This window comes from Musca vetustissima, unplaced genomic scaffold (assembly GCF_032173495.1).
Source record: "Musca vetustissima isolate MV318-11 ecotype Yass unplaced genomic scaffold, APGP_CSIRO_Mvet_v1 utg62165, whole genome shotgun sequence".
NCBI classification, from domain to species: Eukaryota; Metazoa; Arthropoda; class Insecta; order Diptera; family Muscidae; genus Musca; species Musca vetustissima.
Window position 1 is genome coordinate 3,401 of NW_026885291.1, and position 19,184 is coordinate 22,584.

Here is a 19,184-nt window from a genome sequence, read left to right on the forward strand (position 1 = left end):
CCAAAGAAAGAAAAAATTCTATTTATGGCCTCAACTGTGGAATTGTATCCAAATATTTAGTGTCGACGATTTTATTTCTCTCTTTCAATAGGAATAAAATTCTTGGCTGCATAACTCAAACATTTACCTCAATTTTTATATATGTATATTATAAATTAATTAACATCTTGATTTGAATGTGAAAATAATTATCGGCGTTCTTAATTAAACTTTTATTATTTCCGATAGTATTGGGCGACAAAATAGAACATAAGATAAATTTCTGCATGAAAGTTTCCGATTTGTATGATAAGAATGTGTTAGAATTGATATACTCTAAGGTATTCTATAAAATTATGTAGAGAAGAGGATTTTTACAGTTTAGTTATAGTCAACAAGAATTTTTATAGCGGTTGTGATAAACCTGTTGGTGTGACTTATTTTCAATCAAGCTGAATAACGGTCTTTTTATAGTACCGCTGGGACTCTTACACATAATTTTAATCATCCTCTACATTCTTGCTTTTATGAGAACCAGTAAGACCTTTATATGGAGACAATGCCATTGTAAATTGTCTGTTAGTAGATTGCCTATGCTCTTAAAAATTAAATACCAAATATTTACACCCCTACAAAGAAGTGAAATATTCTGTAGAATATTTCATCCATTGACATAAACCTCCTAAATTAGGGTTTTGGGGAATATTTTGGCAAATTGAAAAGTGCCATGAAATTAACCTCAAAAATGCATCTCCTCTAAAAACACAATTTGTTAATGGCAGTTTTATGCACAAAAATTCAATTTACAAATTTCTTTTGTTTGGGAACCTATAGTGAAATTTACTGTAGAATATGTATTCCATTGACACCAAATCTCTAAAATGACATTTTGTTGGAAATTTTGACAAAATTGAAAAGTGCCATGAAATTAACCTTGAAAAATGCCTCTCCTCTACAAACAGAGTTTGTTAACGGCATTTTTATGATCAACAGTGACGTCGGAAAACATTAATGACGTGTCCTCTGAAGTCGAAACTTTTCTAAGAAGGCAACTTGGTCGTCGCAGTGTCCCGAGTAATAGATTCGAGTTAGCAGATATTCCCACGTTTGGCACTCCTAATATTAAATAATGTAGATAATTTGTTTAGATATGGTATGGCAGGGAGGGTTAGCATACCGTGCTGTCTTATCGGTTGTTTAATAATCGGTAGAACAGCACGGTATTTACTGTAGTAATATAGTTGCTATCTTTTATGTAATTTTTTGTAGTCAGCATATTTCATTTTAACATTTCGATATAATAATTTTTAAGATGTTTATAATTAAGTACTTGTCTTTAACGCACATTTTTCTTATTCTCATTTATGGTTTCACGTAATGTTTTAAGTGTGATTGTCAGCGATGATGCTTTTATAAGAAAATTTTGCTTTAACGGTGATACTATTAATATCGGGGTTTTCAATGCGCAATCTCTTAATCCTAGCACCACTTCGATAAAATTTGATGAAGTTAAAAATGTTTTAAAATCTAATTCGTTAAATATTGTGGGTGTGGTTGAAAATTGGTTCAAATCCCATATTACCAACAAAGCTGTTCAAGTACCGGGATATAAGATATTTCGTAATAATCGTGTAGGTAGTCGTGGAGGAGGCGTCGCATTATATATTTCTTCTGCTGTGAAAACTAAAATTGTTCCAAAGATATCAAAACCTGGTGTATGTGAAGCTCTTTTTCTGCATGTAAGTTCAGGTACATCTAGCTTGATTATTGGTGTTGTACACTTGCCCACTGGTGATATTAATTCTTTGGAATCGGAACTTGTAGATATATATATATATATATATATATACACTCACATTGATCTTCATTGGAATTCATATTCGCTCATTGGCTATGCATTAGTAAGTGATGTTGGCGCAATTTCTAAGAGTAGTCTGTTTAATTTCCCTGCGCTTAATTCCAATCACGCATTTGCCCTTTTGCAGTACAAACTACGTACAATTAATGAAAGACAATATGTAACATTTCGTGATTACAATTCAATAATTTTTGATAACTTAATATCTGACATAAATTCTATTAACTTCTCTTTTTTGTACAATACGAACAGTTCTGATTTGCAGCTAAACCATTTGAATAGCACTTTGCAACATCTTTTTGAAACCCATGTACCTGAACAAACTAGATTAATTAGAACAAGTTCAAATCGATGGTTCATTCGGCCAGAAGTTCTTTCTGCTATCAGAAATAGTGACTTAGCTTTTAGTGCCTTTATTGAGAATTCTACAGATTACAATAAACAGGTGTATAAGAAATATAAAAATATTGCTCGTAAAGTTGTTCGGCAAGCCAAGCGTCAATTTGGTGAAATTATATTTAGTGGTATTGATAATCCTCGTACTTTGTGGTCTACGATTTCTGATTGTGGAGCGACACACTGTGATAGCAATAACTGTGATATAGATTTAGACCATTTACATATTTTTTAACTTCCAATAATGGTGCTAATATTACTATTCCTGATAACACTTCTATGACTATGCCTCGTTCTATTATTTTAAATTTTCTCAATGTCGACATATTTGAGCTCACTAGTGCAATATATAGAGTTAAGTCCAATGCTATAGGCTTCGATCAAATTCCGTTACGTTTCCTTAAGCTTGTGTTTCCCTATTTGCAACATCATTTTTTACACCTTTTTAACACGATTATTACAACTAGTACATTTCCGTCTGCTTGGAAGGTAGCCAAAGTGTATCTTTTACTGAAAAAAGGTGCTACTGGATTAAACTGTGCCGATTATCACCCAATCTCAATTCTACCCGCACTGTCAAAGGTTCTCGAAGTTTTGCTCAAAAACCAAATTTGGGAATACCTGGATGAATTTTCTTTGGTTAATGTCTGTCAATCAGGTTTTAGAAAACATCACAGCACAACCTCATTAATGCTTCGACTAAGAAAGTTACCTAGTATATTTGGCATTTTAGACCTTTCTAAAGCTTTTGATCCTATCAATCACTGCATTCTCCGCTCCATGCTATTTAATATTTTTAATTGTTCTCTACCGTCTTGCAATCTTGTGTCTTCATTCCTCTCCAAGCGCTCTCAACAAATTGTATACGACGGTAATTCTTCTTGCGTTTGCGATATTTCGTCAGGTGTTCCACATGGCTCGATTTTAGGTCCAATTATTTTTATGTTATATGTTAATGATGTTTGTGAATGTGTTCAGCATTCATCTTTGAATATACAGTATTTTTCGGTTAATAGACCCTACGGTTAATTGGTTTCCCCGCTTAATTGAACCACATGATGGGTCAACAAAATATTTCATACGAAAACGCATGTAAATTTCCTCGGATAATTAATCCCTGTTAATTGATTTTCCCGTTTAATTGGTTCAAAATGCATGCCATCAAAAATAAATTTCCTCTTATTTTATTGAGAAATAATCTGACATTTTTATAGACCCATGGTTCCTTTTGAGAATATGCATAGAATCACTTTCTGAGTCGATTTATGCATGTCTGTTGATGTTAAATTGCAAACAAAGTACATGTCGCATTTATAATCCGGCCCAAGGACGAACCCTATTGAAATTGAGAAAAATCGGTTCAAATCGGTTTTATGTAAATGATGCACCGAATTCCCTATATATTTTTACGAAATTTGGCATAGCATATTGATTTATGACTAGGATAGTGTGTGCTCAATTTTGTTGTATTAATATTGTTTATGCAAGAAAGCGCTGAGTGGGCAGCACTTGCATAGCCGTCGTCCACTCCTCATTAGTAACGGCGAGAAACTTGAATATGCCGCCTTAGTTTTATAGTTCTTTTTTGTTATTGCTTCTTCTCCCACACTTGTTCTCTCTCCCACTATTTTAAGGTTTAAACCAGTATTCTGGCAATTGTTGAGCACGGCCGCAAAAAAGACATTCATTGTTGTCAAACCAGCTACCCGGTCAAAGGTGCCAAAATAGCAAAAAGAGCAAGTGGGAGATAAATAGTTTTCTCTGAATTGTGAAATAAAATAAAATTGTCTCCTTTGGAGTTTTTATAATAATTTATAAAATTAAAAGTTTCTATAATTGTTGTGGAGTTGTTGCCTCAGAAAGGCATCAAAAAGTAAACCAGCAGTCACCGACGAAGTCAGTGAAATCGTCCCAGAAGTTGCAGGCAAATCGGGTTGACCAGGGATTAGACATCCGTGGTGGTCAGTCTTGGTAAGTTGGGTGATTGGCCCCAACATTGGTCCTTCGGAAGCCGTAAAAAGTTATATCCAGAAGAGGAAAATAAAGGGCGAAGCAACCGTGAGTAAATACATTTCAAATACCAGAACTGTGGGTTACTTAAACAAAAATTGGCTCGGCTGTTTGGACTTCCTCGTGAGGAAAAAATTTGAAGGTTAACAATTACTAAATTGTGTAACAAAAAAGGTGATTGACTCATGTGGTACCGTTGGAGTTACGGTGCATGTCTTTAGAATTTTTGTATTCCTCTTAAGACATTATTGTTGTTGTGCTGAACCGGCGCTGTATATTTGCTTGCAGTGCTGCAGTTCGCTTTGTAACATTGCTTGCTTGAAGAATATTGTTTTTGCGAACTGTCCAACGACGCTTGCGCTGACAGTGCTGCTGGCGCACTGACTCGCTGCTTGTGTATGGTTTCTATTGCTCAATTGCTGTGTGTCCTAACAGAGGTTTGAATTGTTTGCTGACTCTTTTGTCGTAGGCTGGTATGTAACGTTGTAGGCGCAATACTTTGGTGTGTTTTTGTTGATGCTCGCCTACTGTTGACAACAACAAACATTGAACAGAAAACAAAGCAGAATTTGAACTTGTGCCTTTGGTTAACTCTGCCTTTGGATAAGAGAGTTTGATGTAAGAACGTTTGCATAAAGATCTTGCCCTATTTCTCATTGGAATACAAATAAGAGATTTCGTATCGACGTCTATGTGAGACATTTGGTTTCTCTTTTGACTCAAACATTGGAATGAGAATTGAACACGAAATTTTGGCATATAAAAGTCGATGATGAAAATTTCGATGGATTTTTTGGTAAATTGTGAACATTTTGGCTCTGGCGTTTTTTGATACCCTTACTCATTGGGAGAAGACATTTCTGAAGCATAAATATTTTCTTCCTCAGGAGTAGAATTTTGGAAGGGTGAACGACAAAGATTTGCTGTTATGAGACATTGTGTCTGCTGAGTGGACAGCATTGAGAATTTGTCTACTGAAAACTCGAGGAACACTGACAAATTATTTGGTCATTATTAACGTCATCTTACTCATTAGAGGATAATTAATGAATGCTAATTCGGCGATTTCTGGATTTGAATAAAATATTGGATCTTATTGAGTTTTAGCACTTTGGTATAATATATTGTAACATAATTTATTGCTGGCACTAGAAGTTAGAAGTTTTTTTTTTGATACTTACTGGATTATTTGGTAAACTTACTCACTTGTTTTTGGATTAAAAGCAATTTGATTTTAAATACGTCCTCGCGTATTTTTATACTAATTGACTCTGGGTCAAATATTGAAAAGTGCTACAAACAAATTTTGTCTCTTGAACGTTTATACTACGGTCAGCATACCTAGTAGCTATATATAAAAATGGCAAATTTAGAAGAATTTTTGGGGCAATGCGATGAAATTACTTCCTTTGAAGAACATCTTCAGGAATCAGATGCCTTCAAATATAACGAATCAGCAATTGAGGCTGAAAAGGCTGAGATTCAACTTTTATGGACAGAGTGGAAAGAAGCGTATAAAAGTTGTACAAATGATCCCGATATCAATAAAAAGAATAAAGAGGTACTAAAAACGAAGAAAAAGCTTGCTCATCAGAGTTATATTCGATGCATAAATATCCTGGGAGAATGGATGGATAAAATAAAGGTTTTTCCGACCGCATCAAATCAAAAAACTTCCTCCTCAATAGCGGTTCCTCCTTGTGACACGGAAGTATTTCAGGGAGATTATGTATCATGGCCGAGTTTCCGTGATTTATTCACGGCCATATACATAAATAATAAAAAACTTAGCTCGGTAGAGAAGCTCTACCATCTTTTTCAAAAGACTAGTGGAGAGGCAAGGGAAGTAAATCGGCACATTCCTTTGACTGCTGAAGGTTTCACGATTGCATGGGACAATCTGAGAAACCAGTATGAAAATAAGAGAATTTTAATAAATAACCAACTTAGAAATTTATTTAATTTGACTCATTGCGGCCAAGAATCGGCTAGTGGCCTTAAGAAACTGCAGCGAGATGTCACAAATTGTATTTCAGTTCTCGAATTATACAAGATAGATGTCAGATCTTGGGACCCTATCTTTGTATACCAATGTTCCACAAAAATGCCTAAGCTTACTTTGTCTCTTTGGGAGCAATCGCTAGTTAGTAAAACGGAAATGCCTCGTTGGGAGGACTTAAATAAATTTCTCACGGAGAGATATCAGGCATTGGAAAGCGTTTCGGACATAACTGGCTCAAATGGAGCACAATCTAATCAAAATGCTCGTAATAAATATAATCAATTTGATAAATCAAAACATTTTAAAGTTCATCACACAAAGGTGAATGAAAGTAAATGCAATTTGTGCAAAGGAATGCATCAATTAAAATCTTGCCCAAAATTTTTAAGTATGGAATTTAAAAATAGATTAAATGTGGTTAAACGGGAAAACAGATGCATAAATTGCTTGGTTCGTGGCCATAAATCGATCGATTGTAAGTCGATAAGCTGTTCCAAATGTGGATCAAAGCATAATATTTTGCTTCATAAAGACAAATTGGCTCAAAATAATGGGAATGATTCTTCAAATTTCTCACATGCATCGACTTCAAATAATCAACGACCTATTGAGGATCCAACAGTTGTTTCAAATCCTCGAACATTCCACACTACTGTCTCTAGTAAGACGATGCTTGCAACGGCTTGGGTAAATGTGTATAAAAATGGTGATACATATAAATTTCGAGCTTTAATAGATCCATGCTCGGATGACACATTTATTTCGTCAAGGATACAAAAAGCACTCAAATTACCAACAAGTTCTGTCTCTGCGGATATTTCGGGCTTAGGTGGTGAACATTTAACGAAATGTAATAAATTAGCCGTGTTGACAATTGGATCGATAAAATATACTTCATTTTCTTTGAATATCGAGGCCTTTGTTGTACCAGAAATAACGGGAGAAATTCCCACGGAGCCTCTCGATAAAATAAGTGCTGATAAACTGCCAGATCTAGATTTTGCAGATCCCACATTTTATCAAAATGGACCAATAGACATCTTACTCGGTGGGAACATTTATCCTGTAATTTTACTCAACGGGGTTAAGAAGAATGTGCTTGGCTCTCTTTTAGCACAAGAAACCGTTTTTGGGTGGATCTTGACGGGACCTACAACAAATATAGTACGTTCAGATTCACTGAGAGTTTCCCATTGCACTAGAGTGTCAATACAAGACCAATTGACAAAATTCTGGGAGATTGAGGAAGTGCCCAAGATACCCGTTGTCTCTTTGGAAGATAAAAAATGTGAAGAAATATTCGTATCCACGACAAGTAGGGGTCCTGACGGAAGGTACACCGTAGACTTGCCCTTTCGGTCTGATTTACTCTTTTCACTTTCATCAAATTCGAGTCGATATGTAGCTCTTTCTCAATTTTTACGCAACGAGAAATCTCTTATGCGAGGTCAAAATCGAAAATCTGACTATGATGATGTTATTTTAGAATATTTGTCTCTGGGTCATATGGAAAAAGTTGAAGGATTCACCAAATATCAGGACTGCTATTATTTGCCTCATCATGGTGTTTTTAAGCCCGACAGTGCCACTACGAAGTTACGAATCGTATTTAATGCATCGTGTCCATCAGTTGGTGGGAAAAGTTTGAATGATGCACTATATGTGGGCCCGACTCTTCAGAAAGACATTGTCTCGTTGGTTCTAAATTGGCGCTTTTACAAATATGTCTTCAACTGTGACATATCCAAAATGTATCGCCAGATTTGGATAAATCCAAATCACTGTAAATATCAGCGTATAGTGTTCAGATCTTCCCCAGAGAGTGAAATTGTTGACTATCAGTTAAAAACTGTGACATTTGGCGTCAACTGCGCCCCTTATTTGGCTCTTAGGACGCTTTTGAGATTGGCAGATGATGAGGAGCATCGTTTTCCCATTGGCGCAAGCATATTGCGAAACAATATGTATGTAGATGACGCGCTAGTTGGATGTCACACAGTGTCTGAAAGTTTAACCGCAAGGGAAGAGCTTGTAGGAATCCTTGAATCCGCAGGATTTGACCTACGGAAATGGACGTCTAACTCTAAAGACATTTTAAGAGGTATAGACCGTGGTCATCTTTTAAACGAGGAATTTCTTGAGTTGGGCGACAGAAGTTCAGCGAAGACATTGGGCATTCGCTGGAACGCCTCCACGGACAGCTTTTACTTTATAGTAGAAAAGTTGGAGGAGAGAGCTACTTACACAAAGAGGGAGGTTTTGTCAATCATAGCGAAAATTTTCGACCCTATGGGATGGCTTTCTCCGATCGTTGTGACAGCAAAAATTTTTATGCAGCGATTATGGCTCGATGAAATTGGATGGGATGATCCATTGGAACCACTTACTCTCTTGATGTGGAAAAATTTTGTCTCGAATACGAGTAGTATTCAGGAAATTAGTATTCCTCGATGGGTGAATTACTCGCCAAATTGTGACATCGAAATTCATGGGTTTTGCGACTCGTCAGAGTCAGCTTACGCGGCAACCCTTTATTTACGAGCAAATGTGGATGGTCTTATTTACTCGAATTTACTTGTAGCCAAGTCTAAAGTTGCTCCGTTGAAAAAGATGTCATTGCCTCGATTGGAGCTATGTGGTGCGCTCCTTTTGGCGGAGTTAGTTGACTCAGTCTTACCCCAATTGGTGATTCCAAATGCACCGTTATTGCCCTGGTCGGACTCAACAATTGTACTTTCCTGGCTCAAGAAACCATCATATACCTGGACGACGTTTGTTGCTAACAGGGTTTCTTTAATACAGCAAAAAATTGGTTTTGATTGGCGTCATGTGCCGACGGAAGATAATCCCGCAGATCTAGCAACCCGGGGGCGGACTCCTTTAGAATTAAAGGAGTGTGAGTTGTGGTGGTACGGACCGAGTTGGCTCAAGCTAGATAGAGACGAATGGCCACCAGGTGTCACGATACCGGAAACTACACTGGAGTCCAAACCAAAAAAGGTTCATATTGCTAGATCGGCCGTTGATGAAGATGTTCTAGAGAGATTTTCTCGGCTCTCCACCGCTATTCATGTCATAGGGTACATATTTCGTTTTATTCGTAAGACTCATCCCCAAACAAAGAAACTGGCTCACTTCGAGAGCATAACTCTATCAACAGAGGAACTTAGCTTCGTTCGGTATCGTTTAATGTCTTTGTCTCAGAGAATCTACTTTCCCGTGGAATATAATTGCCTCGTAAAAGGGCGAAAGTTGGAATCTAGCAGCCCTCTTCTTTCTCTCAATCCCTTTTTGGATAATAATCAGCTCATTCGTGCCAACGGACGGTTAGGCAACGCTCTTTCTCTATCGTATGACGAGAGATATCCTATCATATTGGCGTATCGGAGTAAATTTGCTGCTCTCTATGTAGATCACGTCCACCGCATGACCAATCATGGTGGCATTCAATTGACTCTTGCCACAACGCGTTTAGAGTGTTGGATAATACGGGGTAGGAATCTCGTAAAATTGCACTACCGTAAGTGCCTAAAATGCGTTATGGCTCAGAAGAGACGTCGAACACAGCTCATGGCTGCGCTTCCCCCCGAAAGGCTAACGTTTAGTCGACCATTTTCTACGACGGGAGTAGATTTTGCTGGCCCGTTTGATATCAAAAACTTTAATGGACGGGGATGTCGTATATCAAAGGGGTACATATGCCTGTTTGTCTGCTTTGTTACTAAGGCCATCCACCTGGAGCCAGTAAGCGATCTATCTACACCCGCCTTTTTAGCAGCTTTGACTCGATTCGCTTCTCGGCGTGGATGCCCCCTTCATATGTACTCCGACAATGGCAAGAACTTTGTTGGAGCCGATCGGGAACTTCGATCTAATTTGGCGAAGGTTGTCTCCGAGACCAGGGACGAGGCCATAAATAAGTACGGATTTCAAAAGCTAGAATGGCACTTCATCCCTGCTGCGGCGCCCCACATGGGTGGGCTTTGGGAGGCCGGAGTAAAAAGTTGCAAAAGTCATCTAAAAAAGATTTCTGGGCAAATTAAGCATACGTTCGAGGAGTTTGCAACCATATTGGCCAATATTGAATGCTGCCTCAACTCCAGACCTCTTACTCCATTGTCCAACAACATTGACGACCTTGGAGCACTTACTCCTGGACATTTCCTCATCGGGGACTCATTGCTTTCTCCAGCTGAACCGGAGGAAAATGAATGTAAATCAGCTCTATTGAACCGCTGGAGGCGGCTAAAGTTAATTACTCAGGAATTCTGCAGACGTTGGAAATCTGAGTATCTGAAAGAGCTTCACAAGCGCACGAAGTGGAAAAAGCAGCAGGCAGACTTGAAGATTAATGATCTGGTGGTGATTAATTGTGACTCAATGGGTCAGAATGAGTGGCGGCTTGGTCGTGTTATAGAACTACACAGAGGGCCGGATGACCGCGTGCGTGTCGTTAGTCTGAAGACTCAAAATGGGGTAGTTTCCCGTCCTATCCATAAGTTGGTTCTTCTTCCCCGTTCCGAATAGATGTCTGAATACAGTCCAGCCAATGTTGTCTCATAATGCCACCCGAGCAAATGTTCCAATGCGTGCTCATCTAAATTGTTGTATTTTCTTTATTGCAGATGAGTTACAACGACGAATTTAAATGTCCATTCTGTGACACTCGCCATGGTTTGAGGCACTGTCGCACCTTTCTCCAAATGCCACCCAATGACAAGGCAATTTTTGTGTCCGTCCGGCGTTACTGTATAAATTGTTTAGGCATGTCGCACGAAGTGGAAGATTGTCCACTAATAGAAGGTTGCAGAAAATGCAAAATGCCCCACCACACTGCCCTACACACTCCAGGCGATGGCAAATATTGGATGAAGATGACGGCTCAGGTCTTGCTACAAATTCCTGGGCTAATAGAAGTCCCGATGAAGATCAGAGTGGAGATGAATCCGCTGCAGGCGATAAGCAGGATACACTTCGGCGCTCCACTTCCTGTGTACAAAAGCGACTTCGGGACTTCAATGCGTGTGGTGTTGACCTCGTTGCAAAATCCAGTATTTACATATACTGCCACTATGAAGAGGTCGAGAAAGGGGCCCTATACTTCGCCATGTCTTCCTCTCGATCTACGTTGCCTCAAGGGCATTTATCCGAAAAAAGATGTTGCGGACCAAGAACTATATCGGCCCGACAATATAAGTATTGTTTTGGGGAAAGATGCTTCCGAAAGGATATATATGGCGCTCCCAGTTGCTAGGCCAAATTTACCCTATGCGCAGAAAACCATTTTTGGATGGACATTCTTTGGAGAAGTTCCCATAAATAACGCCAGAACCTAAATTCCTTCGTGGTTCACTATCATTGGCTCGTGGTCAATACTACCCCCAAAAACCAGGCTGGACCTCATATATTATATACTACATACATTTACCTCATTACATATATTTACATTTCATGAATTCCAAATGTATATTTTCTTGCACATATTGAATGTAATTTTAGTTTAATTTATTATTTTTATGTATTAAATATGTTAGTATTTGGGAACTAGTCCCAAGGGGAGGAGGATGTTTATGCAAGAAAGCGCTGAGTGGGCAGCACTTGCATAGCCGTCGTCCACTCCTCATTAGTAACGGCGAGAAACTTGAATATGCCGCCTTAGTTTTATAGTTCTTTTTTGTTATTGCTTCTTCTCCCACACTTGTTCTCTCTCCCACTATTTTAAGGTTTAAACCAGTATTCTGGCAATTGTTGAGCACGGCCGCAAAAAAGACATTCATTGTTGTCAAACCAGCTACCCGGTCAAAGGTGCCAAAATAGCAAAAAGAGCAAGTGGGAGATAAATAGTTTTCTCTGAATTGTGAAATAAAATAAAATTGTCTCCTTTGGAGTTTTTATAATAATTTATAAAATTAAAAGTTTCTATAATTGTTGTGGAGTTGTTGCCTCAGAAAGGCATCAAAAAGTAAACCAGCAGTCACCGACGAAGTCAGTGAAATCGTCCCAGAAGTTGCAGGCAAATCGGGTTGACCAGGGATTAGACATCCGTGGTGGTCAGTCTTGGTAAGTTGGGTGATTGGCCCCAACAACAAGAATTGTACGTCAACAAAAAAATAGACAATGAAAGAGGAAATGGAAGGATGTAGAAAAATCTATACAGTAGTTGTTGTTGTGAAGTTATTCAGATAGAAATTTACGTTACAATTCAAATTCTTAAATTAACGGAATTCATCTAAATTAACTTAAATCTAAAGTTATATTCGTAACAATATTTACATGAATCACATATGGATCTAAATAGAAAAATTAATTCTCTTTCTCCTGACTATAGTATGTTTCATGTTTTCAATTTTTTCTGAAAACATTGTTGTTTTCATATATTTTTATATTTTCTAAATTCAAATGTCACATATAAAAATTTTTAGAATTTTTTGTTTGAGTGTCCCCAAATTTGTTTCTTATTTTGTACGCTAATTAGAACCATGGGGAAAGAAATTCACATTGCATTATGTAGATAACAAAATTTACTTCCTGCTGCATATATAAAAACTAGACAATTTTTTTTATTTTTATTTTATTTTTAAATAATTTATTTTCGATAAATGCTCTCAGTTGTTAGGGATGTGACAATTTTCTTGGAGATTCAGAGAGTGATTCGAATTCAACAACGTACAAAAGTCGGTGTTCGCTCAGACAATTTTGTATGGGGAACTTCATAATTAAGGGTCGAACAACGAATGAGAGAGCGAACAACGCTCGTCTGTACATGGCATAACAATGTGTACGACGACGATGTCGAAGATTTCTTCGTCATAGTTTTTGTTGACGACTCAAGCGTTTGAACATTTTTTTAGAAATTAAAAAAAAACATGCCCGACAAGAACACGATACATCATTCTAGAATCTATTCAATACTTAATGCAAAATAAAGTGTAAATAATAGAAAAATATATGGGCTCGAACCTAGGTCCTCGGAGCAACACAAATGTTGCCAAGACCACTCAACGTTCTGAGCCATCAACACACTTCCAAAAACGGTTGCGCAAAAACATGTGTATACCATGGAAGCAATTGTAGGTGTGTGGATTAATTATCCATCGCTACAACAAAAATCTGCTTTGAAAAGGACTGTTCCTAGAATGAAGACAAATGTCGAACTTTGACAAATTTGAATTTAATTCGCATATGTAAGTTTCGCATCAGGGCGGAATAAATACAAGTTATCAACGTACGACCTTTGTAAAAGCCACATAGCCCAATATGCCTGATGAGCCGCTTAACCAACGGCGAAACGCGTCGCATAATGGTGGGTACGTAGGTTCTTCTCCTGGCTTTCCTTTTCATTGCAAAATTTAGATCATCAAGCTCGACTCGAAAGAGTATAAATAATCACTTAAAATATGGGATCTATATATAAATCTGAACCGATTTTCACCAATGTCAATAGGACTCGTCTATGTGGAAATAAAATTTCATCCCAATTGAATGGATTTTTTCCAAATTTCATAATGGTGGCATGTAGCTTGTTTAAAATAATACATGAATGGAGGGACATGCATAAATCGACTGAAAAATAATTCTATGTACATATATACTAAAAAGTAACTATGGGTCTATCTCGTTTCTTTTTGGTCGTTGCAAACACATTTACCAAGACATAATGCCCTGTGCCACAGTGCGGTGAAGGATACAAACACATTTTTGCCCCAATTTTTTTTTTTTTTTTTTTTTTTTTTTTGGGCTTTGTGTTGTTTGTTGGACGAGTACCCGAGTACTCATAACCACTGCTGAGTATTTTCATGAAGTGTTATGTAGTAGTTTGAGTGAAGATTTCCATTCATTGATTGTGTGTTGAGTGACGCATTTTTGCCCTTATAACTTGATGTTGACGGTGGAGATAAATTTGCATAATTCCTTAAGAGAAGCATTGGGACGTTGTTTTAGGAGGTCACATAAATTGGTGTAGTGATTAAAAAACTCAAAATTCCTTCTAATTGCTAAATATTTCGGACAATTAAAAATCAGGTGATCTTCCGTTTCGGGGATGTTGCACAAGTCGCAGAGGTTATTACTTTCTATGTTGATTTGGTGTAGGTACGTCTTCGCATATGTGTGGCCGGACAGTAGTCTGTTGACAAGTTTAATTTCACCAGGAGACAGAGGTGTCCCGGAGAACCAATAATTTTTTGGAGGTGTTGAAAAGAAATTGGTGAAGTATGTTCGTGTAGATGTAGTTTTGTATTGATCGGTCCATTCTTTCCACAGGACGTCGTATATCATGGAGTGGGCATCTTTCACAGACAGGTGGTTTGGTATGATACATCCAATGATTGCAGCTTGTTTGGCGAAATAATCAGCTTGCTCGTTGGCGGATATGCCAATATGTGATGGTACCCATATAAAGGTAAGTGAACTTATTTTGGAATTATTTATTTTCCTGTTTATTTCATTGGCTAGATAGTTAAGAGAAGTGTTGTTTTGAATTAAAAGACAGGCATTCCTGCTGTCAGTGATAATGGCAGCCTTTTCCATACCGTCTTCAATGATTAGATCAATTGCTTTGTTTATTGCGTTTAGTTCTCCCATAAGAGAGGACAGTTTAGCCTCAATTTTGAAAACGAAGTTTTCATTGGACGATATGTTGCAGACACCACATCCTGTGGAATCTGCGCTTATAGATGCGTCTGTAGCCCATATTGATGCACCGATTGATTTAAACTCATGCAGTTTTTGAAGTACAGTGGATTTGAAAAATTCTTTTGGTTGTGATTTTTTCACAACATTAAAGATGTTTAATAGAAAAGTGATTTTGGTTCCTGGGGGTTCAAAATCACTGATTATTGTATTGTCAAAGATATTTTGAAATTTATTGTACACCAGACCAAAACTTGTTCTGATGGATGGGTTTATTGTAAACTGGTTATACGTGTTGTTGTGATATATTTTAAATTTCAATAGTTCTTTGGCTGCTAAATACTGTGCTCGTTTTTCAGGAGGCAAAATGACTGCTAAGGCGTAGAGGATATGAACTGGTGTGGATGGAGTTAAACCTAGACTTTTCCGAAGGATCTGGTTTTGGAACGTGGTTATTTTTTTGTTGATGTAGTTGGGCATATGAGCCATTGATGATATAGAGTATTCGATTTTAGAAAAAAGTAGTGATTTGGCCAAGTTTAAAGATATCTTAGGATTCAGACCATGTTTATGCGAGTTTATCATTTTAAGAGCATTTAAAGTTGTGCCGCATGAGTAAATTACCTCTTCATAGTGATTGCTTATAGAAAGGCTGTTTTTTATATGCCTTCCCAGAAACTTGATCTTGTTGACTGCGTTGATTGCAGTACTCTGTATTAAGATTTTAGGAACTTTCCTGGCTCCATTTGCCACATACATAACGACAGTTTTTTCCGAGTTATGGGAAAGATTTAAGGATTTCATTAGATTGCAAAACTGATTTACCTTGATTTGAAGTAAGTTGTTGGCAGATCCAAACTCTTTGTGTGCGGTTAGAATGATGAAATCATCAGGAAATTGAAACGTTTTTGTATATTGATCGCAAATACCATGCAGGCCAAGAGTGTATATGTTGAATAGTGTGGGACTAAGGCAGCTGCCTTGTGGGAGACCGTTGTAAATTGGAAGGCTTTCATTACCCAATACTAAAATTCTGTGCTTGAGAAAATTTATCATCCAAGTGGATAATTCTCTTGGACATTGAATTTCGTTTAAAATATTATATAAAATTTCGATTTTAACACAATCATAAGCTTTGTTGATGTCGAGTGACAATAATATAACTTTTTCGCCTCTTTCTTTGTGAAAATTAATTGAATATAGCAGGTCATTTATGCACATTGACGCGGATAAGTTTTTCCTGTAAGCATATGTACTCTTTGGTAAAATGTTGTGCTGGTCGAGAAAAATTTAAAGCCTCTCTTTAACCATCAAATTTATAATTTTTGCAAAAACTGGAATTAGCGCAATTGGCCTGTAATTTGTAAATACCTCTAAATCTTTTCCTCTTTTTGGGATCGGAACAATTTTTATTTTTCTCCACTCATCCCTGAAATGACAGTTTTTCCAGTCATTGTTAATGGCTCTAAGAAGGTTTTTTTTTGCAGACTGAGGCAGATTGTTGACCATCTCATATGTAATGCCATCGACTCCAGCAGCAGATGGCTTTTTCTTCTTGTTTAATATTAGTGTGAGTTCTTCGTGGGCGAATTCGGTAGATGAGTTCGCTGTCGCTGAGGGTAAATCAAGAGGATTGTTGTCTGGAACCTGGTTTTTAAGGTGTGTTAAGAATTCTTTATCGTTTTCAGAGCACCATTTGGTTTGTTGTTGCGCAGATAGTGAGTTTTTGCAACCACGAACGAATTTAAAAAGAGATTTAGAGTTTGGTTCTTCACTCAGTTCATTAACTTTCGAATTGAAAGACTTTATTTTTGCAAATTTTACAGCATTTCTAAAAGCTTTTGTGGCCTCAATCAATTTATTGGCGGTAAAACTGTTGCTACATAGGACTTTTGCGCTGCTAACTGCAATCTAAAAGTTTTTTCCACTACTTGATCCCACCAGGCCTTGGGTTTATGTTTTCCTTTTAAAACAAATGTTGAATTCTTAATTTGGTTATTAAATGTCGACTGAATCGCATCAAAAGAAGGAGGAAAATCTGTTTGGTTGAGACTAGATAATAACTTTTTCTTTGCCAGAAATTTCTGATTTTTCTTGTTGAGATTGCCTATTGTTATGAGTATAGGCAAGTGGTGGCTTCCTCCGATTGAAATATTGAGAACTTTCCAGGAGGTATCCATGGTGGTATTGGTAAATGAAAGATCAAGTACAGATCCAGTTGTATCATTGACACGCTTTTTAAATGTGAAATGTCCATTATTTAGACAGTAGTAGTCCAATGAGTCGAATAAAGATTTTATTATGTTGCATCTATGAGAGACAAAGACGTCGCCATATGAACAATGTCTCGCATTGAAATCTCCGCAAATCAATACATTTGCCGTTGTGTTGAGGAAACAAAATAGTTTTTCAAGTTCTGTTTTGATTTCATGTGCCTTAACTGAGTGAGGAAAATATGTTGAAACGATTGTAAAGTTTGACGATAGGTTTGTCGTTTGGCATATAATTATGTCCAAATTGGTTTCAAATTTAATTCTTTTGAATTTAATGTCTCTTTTGAATAGAATGGCAACGCCACCGAAGTTATCATTTCTTTTTTTCGAGATAATATTGTAATTTATAAAAGAAGAAGCATTTTGATTTTCATCGATATTAAAGATTTCACTTAGGATGCAAATTTCAATATTCATTTTGTTTAAGTAAAATTCAAGGAAGTGCTTATTTTTTTTAAGGCTTTGGATATTATATTGTAAAATGTTCATAACGTTTTATTAGATAAATTAAAAAAGTCAATGGATTTAAAATAGGCAATTTATTGAAATAAAATTAAAAATTGAAGCACTTGTTATGATTTTTTATTTGATGTTTGAGAATTATCTTGTTCATTTTCTTTATTTTTAGATGTGGTGGCTGAATTCGACAATGATTTTTTGAAGCTATCAAGAATGTTGAGACCTTCGTCACAATTTAGAGATGTGAGCAAATCAGACATTTGTTTTGTGAAAGCTGCTAAAACTTTTTCCATGTCGGAAACTTTGGAGAAGGACGGTCGCTCAAACATAGGTTTGGAAGGAATAACTATGGATGGACTCGCTACTGGATGTTTAATTATTATTGGTGGGGCTGCAACTTTGCTGTACTTCACTTTTGTGACCCTGCGATTTATTTCGTCATTGACGTTGATTTTTGCAGTAGTATTTTTACTCAGTGTCGGAAACTCTTTATTGTAACCATCGTTTTCCAGAATGCTATAATAATTCTGTGACACGGGATATGTCTCTAAGACTTCTCTTCTGCTCAAATTGGTAAGAGTCATAATTGATCTAACATGTTTTTCGAATTTCCATGTCGGGCACTTATTTTCATCTGTTGACACATGATCGGTATTGTTACAGAGAATGCATGTACGAGGACCACAATTGTCCACACATTTTGTTGTTTTGAGACAAGTTTCACACTTTTGTTCTTCGCAATCATTTAGGCAAACGATTAATTTTCCACATTCGAGGCACCTTTTTTTGGTTTTACAGCGAATTGCAATATGACCTAAACGTCCACATTTTTTACACTGTCGCGTGGGAAGAACATAAAGCTCGGGTGTAACTCTTGTTCCACACATAAAAATAAATTTCGGGATTCCATCAAAAATAATTCCAATTTTTACGGTTTCCGTTTCTTCGATCTCATTTTCCAAGTTTTTCCTTGTAAAACGTTGAACAGAAATGACCTCCATGGGATTGTTCTGCATAATGGATATCTTAATTGTAGATGTATCAATTTCTTTTGGGACATTTCTAATTACAAAGAAGCGTTGAATGAACCGATCAGGGATCATGGCATTTAGACCAATATCTTGGAGTTTTTGATTTTGGGCAAACTCATTTGCCGAAGCAAAATTATTAAAGGTAAGTCGAAAGGTGTTATATCCAAAGTTCTTGCATACATAATTATTTTTTATGTTTATTTTTTGCAGGAGAACATACAACCGCAGTTCACAATTTTTCCTTCTGGTGGCAATTGGCTCTTTTGTGGTCACAATGACATAAAAGGGCCCAGGATGATTGCTTGGGTATAACATTGTTGGATTTGTTGTATTTTCTTTGCCGTCAGAATTTCCAGACTCATCCGACTTGCTAATTGAGCTGTCATTGCCATTTTGATTTTTTATTGGAAGGCCTTCGTTGTTAATAAATTTTTTATTTTGATTAGCAATAAGATGGGCTCGTCTTTTATTGGGATCCCAAAGTGGCTTTTGAGGTGGTTGTGGGGCGGTTCCCCATCCGCATCCATTTTTAATTTGAAAACAAA